The sequence below is a fragment of the Anomaloglossus baeobatrachus genome, unplaced genomic scaffold, assembly GCF_048569485.1.
Source record: "Anomaloglossus baeobatrachus isolate aAnoBae1 unplaced genomic scaffold, aAnoBae1.hap1 Scaffold_2692, whole genome shotgun sequence".
Taxonomy (NCBI): domain Eukaryota; kingdom Metazoa; phylum Chordata; class Amphibia; order Anura; family Aromobatidae; genus Anomaloglossus; species Anomaloglossus baeobatrachus.
In genome coordinates, this window is record NW_027442205.1 from 159332 (window position 1) to 167096 (window position 7765).

Here is a 7765-nt window from a genome sequence, read left to right on the forward strand (position 1 = left end):
TCCTTTGGACAGAGAGTGGTTGGATAGATTAAAGATTCCCAGATTTTTTTCTGTAACCTCATCAGTACCGGTTAATTTTGACCTTTCTTCTCTTTTTTGTTTGACCCTAATGCCTGCTCGGGTTCCTCTAAAATGTTTTTTCTTTTCCCCCCCCTTGGAGTGAGGAAATTGGTGATATGAACCTGGGTGTTTTTTGCCACAGGTAAAAAAGGTACACAAGCATCTATTTTCCGAGAGTTATCAATTGTCACAGTATGAGCAGTACCATTCCCAGGAGAGTCACAGGCATGACTCTGAGGTCGAAGAGGAGTAGGACCCCCCTCCGACCCTTGAGGGGTGGGCAAGAGGACATACTCCTCATGTGTGGAAAGTTCCAAGAGGTCGGTGAACTCAGACCCTCCATTAAGATCCATGGAGGGATCTGGAAGGTCCTGTTCTAGGTCCAAGATCCTGTTTTTCCGGATCTTTTCAATTTGTAGCCTAAGGGCCTCTAATTGTAATCTTGTCTCAGTAAAATTCCGGGACTCCATGCTTACTCTGCCCACAACAGGGATCTCCTTGACCGACGGGTCAGAAAATACCCCTCCTGGGCTGGTAAACACAGGGGCCTCTGTACTTAAAACTGTGGGGAAAACCTCTACAGAGGTGCCTATCACAGGTGTTTCCAGGGTAGGTGTGGACACCTGATGTGTCGAAAGTGATTTATTCAATTCACTCTCATGGGACCGTGACCCAGGCTTATAGGTAGAAGTAGACCTAGGTTTTTTACTATGAAATTTGCTATTGTAAAAATTCCTATGTTGGCTGTTCAGTCTCGGTCTCACATTAAAGGACCCCTTGTCTGCAGTACTTGTATTGGAGGGTTTTTTAGTGATCATATCTTGCCTATCTCGCTGTAATTTTTTGGACTTCCTAAATATAGTGTCCTGTTCTAATTGTGTGAGCTTGGTGTTGATATCAGAATTCAAAAACCTAAACTCAGGATGTAGCTCATAGCGGGTGAGCTCTTTATATAATGCATTAATATTTTCTGTAGCCTCTGTCGCAATAAAAGTCCTCTTTTTATACAGGCATTGTAGCATTGCCTGCATACAATTCTTTAAAATCCCATCCCATTCCGATGTAAAAATCGGATCTGCGGGGAATGGTGAGTCATGTGTTATCCTCAAGCCTCTCGGGCACAGTTTTTCTTCCATATAAATAGTTAAAAATCTGGCATCAAGCCCAAACCTTAGTTCCTCCTTGAGAAGGTCCTCCAACCGTAGAAAAAGCTTCTTTAAAGTCACCGTATCCTCCTCAGTATAGATGTTGGGTAAATCGAGATCCAAATCGATGTTCTGGTTTTCATTGGATCCCACTGTCTGCAAGATCAATTTCTCCCTGGACGTGAGCCGCTGGTTGAAATAATCCATAGTCGGACCCTCTGCTGCTGTTATCCACAAATGAAAGGATCTGGTCAAGCCAGACCCAGCGCAAAGTACACAGAGAACTGTGGAAAGAAAGCGCAAAATAGGGTCTTATCTGAGAAATACGTGGGGTAATTAAAGAAATTCACTCACCCCGTAAGTTGTGAGAGTCACAACCACTGAGCAGGCAATAAACACGGCCAACGGCAGCAGCACCCAAAACGGCTGATAACAGAGAATGGTGAAGTAGGGCTTGCAAGGCTGCGCCAAATGACCACTCTGAATATGGAGAGTTAATGTTCCTTTATTTCATCTTTAGGTCGACGCGTTTCCGGAGTCTCAGCTCCCTTCCTCAGGACACACAGGACAAAAGTACATCAAATCTGCTAAAACATGAGGACTGCCGAATATATGTACATTCCGTCACGATGACGTCAAAGCCCACCCTCTTCCAAAAAAAAGGGCGGGAATGACACATCAGAAAAAAACAAAAAACATGACAGTAAAAATCATGAACAAAGGAAACATTACATATCAAAATATCATCATATTATCCAAATGGGACCGAAATAAAATCAATAAAAGACTTTAATAAAAAGAAAAAAAGTGTATGTGTATTATTGTGCGTTAAAGATAAAATACGGGAAATGAACTCTGCAATGCCAAGCTGCTCTGCAGCGGTCTCGAACCCCTGAGAATATAACTCTTTTCCCAAACCGGGTTGCATCTTAAGGGAGAAACAATGTCTCCACCTTAGAAGTCCCGAAAATGCCTTTGAAAATCAAGTATAGAGAGGAGTACCTCTGAGAGTGAAGCTGTGAGATGATACGTATAATTCCGAGTGTTAACGTGCAAAAACTGCGTAAGTCAACGTCAAGTACCTAGGCAGGGGTGAGGAAAGTTCAGAGCGTAGGAAAAAAGTGAGTGCGCATGTCAGAAAAAAGGTCCGGAGCTTGTTAAGACAAGGTGAAGAAAGTTCAAAGCGTGGGAAAAAAGGGGGAGTGCGCATGTCAAAGAAAAAAGAACCAGTCAGTCTTCCAATCTCCGTGCATAGGATGATCTGCCGGTTTACATCGAAAGTCCTTATTGCAGACCCCGTGAAAAAAACCATAGAACCCCGAAAAAGAGAGGGGGCAGGCATATATATGTGCTGATGTGAACATATCAATATTTATCACTAAAGAACCGTGTATATAAATCAAAGGTTGACGTGATGTGTAACTGAAACCACAAATCAGTCTTTACAATGAACAATGTATACATGTATATATATATATCTATACAAAACCTAACGTTTATACTGGTGTGGGGTGAACCCTTTAAAACAAATGTATACGGTTCAGTATCATTTAATCAGAACCCCCGGGGCAGGCCGAAGGGAACAATTGAAAAAGCGGGGAGGAAACACCCAAAACAAAACACATGGAATTTGCCTCCCTGTGCCATAATATCAAATGTCACTACGAGACGGAGCGTAGGTTAGGAGGAAACTCGTTCACCTCTCAGCACCCAGATATAGCGCTCTATCCTCAGTACCAGTAGACGGCTCATCTTATGCGGACATTTATATAGCCCGAAAACAGGAGGGAAAACAAGTAAAAAGAAACGAAACAAACTATCCAAAGTACGGAAAAAATTGTATAATTAAAATATAGTGGGCAGAGCAGAAAGAAAAAACATATGAATAGCGTATTACTAACGGGGCAGAAAAATTGTAGTGATGAACACATGACTTCAAAAACGTGAGGATCAATTTGAACTAAACAGAAAGTCCAAAAACTTAAAAAGCCAAAGCCAATGGTTACAAAGTGCATGGTGCAATCATCCGAAAAAAATAGTAATCATAAATAAGACCAATGTCCACAGGTAAAAACCAACAACTAAAAACAAATAAAAAAATTTTTTGTCTAAGAACTGCAGATGATATATGTATATGTATCTAATATATAATAAAATCAATTTTATATGGAAAAAATTCTAGAGGGTCAATGTCACTCCCAAGGATAATCTAAAAGCATAAAACCAACAATATTACTACATAATGCTAAAAAGAAAAATTTTTTTTATAAGTAAGACTATAATAAAACCATAAAATTCACAAAGATAGCAGGACAAATTAATTCAACCTTTCATGAACAAATCAGTCACCTCATTTAGCCCTTGTGGTTTCAAAGTATTCAGTTTATAGATCCAAAAAGTTTCTTTCTTGTTCAAAAGCTCCACCCGATTGTTGGCACAGGGGGGAATCTGTTCAATGGGTGTGATTCTCAAACGTGATTTACCTTTATGTATCAAGGTTATATGCCTGGAAAGACCATGTAACAAAAAACCTATTTTAATATTGTGTCTGTGTGAGTTTAGTCTATTATGGAGGGGCTGTGTCGTTCTGCCCACATATCTCTTCTCACACTCACATTCTATTAGATATATCACAAAATCCGATTGGCAAGTCATATGGCTTTTGATAGGGAATTCAGTCCCCCCTGGAAGCAGCCCAAAAGAGACCCTTCTATGTTGGATGATGTTACAACAAAGACAATTCTTCACCAAACACCTGAACACCCCCAAAGGTTTGGTAGTGGAAATGACCATATCATTGCTATTATTTTTGAGTCTACTGGGGGCCAAGTGATTTTTCAGGCTCGAGGCTCTGCGGTATGTGATTCCTGGTTTTGGAGGTAAAATCTCCTTCAGGAATGGATCATTCAATAAGACTTTCCAGTGTTTGGCAATGATATCTTTCACTTTGCCACTATCATCACTATATGTCATTAGGAAATTCGAAGAAAAAGTCAAGTTCTTCTCCTTATTCTCGGAGTTATTGACCTTCTCAATGAGGTCAACCTGTTTGAACGACTTGTTGATATTATAGGCTTTTTTGATCACAGACCCTGGATATTTTTTAGCCCGAAATCTGTCCCTCAGGACCACCGCCTGTTCCTGAAAGTCTGAATCACGGGTGCAGTTCCTCCGTACCCTCTGAAACTGATTGTTGGGGACATTAAGCAACCATTTATTAAAGTGGCTGCTAGTGAAATTGATGTATCCATTGCAGTCCACCTTTTTGAAGAAGGTCTTGGTGTAAATCGACCCTTTTTCGTGAAAAATCGTCAAATCCAGGAAGTCTATCCTGTCTGCCTTGATGGTGGGTGAAAAGATAAGACCCCAATTATTGTTTTTTATGCTGTCCAAAAAGACTGGTAAGTTGTTTTTAGAATTGTCCCAGATTATAAATAAATCGTCGATATATCTCTTATATATTACCACATGCCCATACAGCTCAGAATTATATATAAATTGTAGTTCAAAAAGGCCCATAAATAAGTTTGCAAAAGTAGGTGCTACTTTCGAGCCCATCGCTGTGCCACAGCATTGATGGTACATAGTCCCCTGGAATGTGAAGTAGTTGTTCTTCAATATGAACTCCATCCCATCCTGTAGAAAGTTTTTCTGTTCAAATGGTAGCCTCTCGTCCATATATAGGAACTGCTTGAAACACTCTAGTCCCAAATCATGCGTGATGTTAGTATACAACGAAGCAATATCTAGTGATACAAACACAAAGGATTCTTTCCATTTGATATCCTTTATAAGCTTTATGAGCTGCATGGAATCTCTCAAATAGCTCCTCAACTTGGATACATGAACCCTCATCACACAATCCAAGTAGTCAGCTAAATTTTCAGTCAAAGAACCGATCCCTGAAATGATCGGTCTTCCAGGGGGATTTACAAGGCACTTGTGTATTTTCGGTAGGTGGTAAAAAAAAGGTATTTTTGGATTTTTGACGTCTAGGAACTTGAATTCCTCCTTTCCAAGGATTCCTAGTGAAGCTGCCCTTTGAATGAATGTTCTGTATTCCAGAACTGCTGCTTCATATGATTTCATGTCAACCACTTCATAATGTGTACGGTTGGAAAGGTTCCTAAGAGCCTCCTGAATATATGCATCCTTGTCTTGCACCACAATTCCTCCTCCTTTATCCGCATTTCTGATTACCAAATGGGGATTGGATTTAAGAGACCGGAGGGCTTCCCTCTCCTCTCTGGTCAAATTCGACTTGAGTTGCCTCCCCCTCAAATCAAGTTTTTTTAGGTCTTCTAGTACCAAATCATTAAAGGTTTTCAAATGGTGTCCTTTGCTATGAAGTGGATAAAAGTTCGACTTTAACCTCAACTCTGTATGAAAAAAATCATCCGGTATCGAGATACAATCGTTCTTGGGATTAAATTTGTTCATCTGGAAATGTCGTCTCAATGTCAGTTTTCTGATAAATTTTTGAAAATCAATAAATAAATTAAAATCATTAGAGTTGGCAGTGGGGCAGAAAGACAGCCCTTTGCTGAGAACACTGCGTTCTCCTTTGGACAGAGAGTGGTTGGATAGATTAAAGATTCCCAGATTTTTTTCTGTAACCTCATCAGTACCGGTTAATTTTGACCTTTCTTCTCTTTTTTGTTTGACCCTAATGCCTGCTCGGGTTCCTCTAAAATGTTTTTTCTTTTCCCCCCCCTTGGAGTGAGGAAATTGGTGATATGAACCTGGGTGTTTTTTGCCACAGGTAAAAAAGGTACACAAGCATCTATTTTCCGAGAGTTATCAATTGTCACAGTATGAGCAGTACCATTCCCAGGAGAGTCACAGGCATGACTCTGAGGTCGAAGAGGAGTAGGACCCCCCTCCGACCCTTGAGGGGTGGGCAAGAGGACATACTCCTCATGTGTGGAAAGTTCCAAGAGGTCGGTGAACTCAGACCCTCCATTAAGATCCATGGAGGGATCTGGAAGGTCCTGTTCTAGGTCCAAGATCCTGTTTTTCCGGATCTTTTCAATTTGTAGCCTAAGGGCCTCTAATTGTAATCTTGTCTCAGTAAAATTCCGGGACTCCATGCTTACTCTGCCCACAACAGGGATCTCCTTGACCGACGGGTCAGAAAATACCCCTCCTGGGCTGGTAAACACAGGGGCCTCTGTACTTAAAACTGTGGGGAAAACCTCTACAGAGGTGCCTATCACAGGTGTTTCCAGGGTAGGTGTGGACACCTGATGTGTCGAAAGTGATTTATTCAATTCACTCTCATGGGACCGTGACCCAGGCTTATAGGTAGAAGTAGACCTAGGTTTTTTACTATGAAATTTGCTATTGTAAAAATTCCTATGTTGGCTGTTCAGTCTCGGTCTCACATTAAAGGACCCCTTGTCTGCAGTACTTGTATTGGAGGGTTTTTTAGTGATCATATCTTGCCTATCTCGCTGTAATTTTTTGGACTTCCTAAATATAGTGTCCTGTTCTAATTGTGTGAGCTTGGTGTTGATATCAGAATTCAAAAACCTAAACTCAGGATGTAGCTCATAGCGGGTGAGCTCTTTATATAATGCATTAATATTTTCTGTAGCCTCTGTCGCAATAAAAGTCCTCTTTTTATACAGGCATTGTAGCATTGCCTGCATACAATTCTTTAAAATCCCATCCCATTCCGATGTAAAAATCGGATCTGCGGGGAATGGTGAGTCATGTGTTATCCTCAAGCCTCTCGGGCACAGTTTTTCTTCCATATAAATAGTTAAAAATCTGGCATCAAGCCCAAACCTTAGTTCCTCCTTGAGAAGGTCCTCCAACCGTAGAAAAAGCTTCTTTAAAGTCACCGTATCCTCCTCAGTATAGATGTTGGGTAAATCGAGATCCAAATCGATGTTCTGGTTTTCATTGGATCCCACTGTCTGCAAGATCAATTTCTCCCTGGACGTGAGCCGCTGGTTGAAATAATCCATAGTCGGACCCTCTGCTGCTGTTATCCACAAATGAAAGGATCTGGTCAAGCCAGACCCAGCGCAAAGTACACAGAGAACTGTGGAAAGAAAGCGCAAAATAGGGTCTTATCTGAGAAATACGTGGGGTAATTAAAGAAATTCACTCACCCCGTAAGTTGTGAGAGTCACAACCACTGAGCAGGCAATAAACACGGCCAACGGCAGCAGCACCCAAAACGGCTGATAACAGAGAATGGTGAAGTAGGGCTTGCAAGGCTGCGCCAAATGACCACTCTGAATATGGAGAGTTAATGTTCCTTTATTTCATCTTTAGGTCGACGCGTTTCCGGAGTCTCAGCTCCCTTCCTCAGGACACACAGGACAAAAGTACATCAAATCTGCTAAAACATGAGGACTGCCGAATATATGTACATTCCGTCACGATGACGTCAAAGCCCACCCTCTTCCAAAAAAAAGGGCGGGAATGACACATCAGAAAAAAACAAAAAACATGACAGTAAAAATCATGAACAAAGGAAACATTACATATCAAAATATCATCATATTATCCAAATGGGACCGAAATAAAATCAATAAAAGACTTTAATA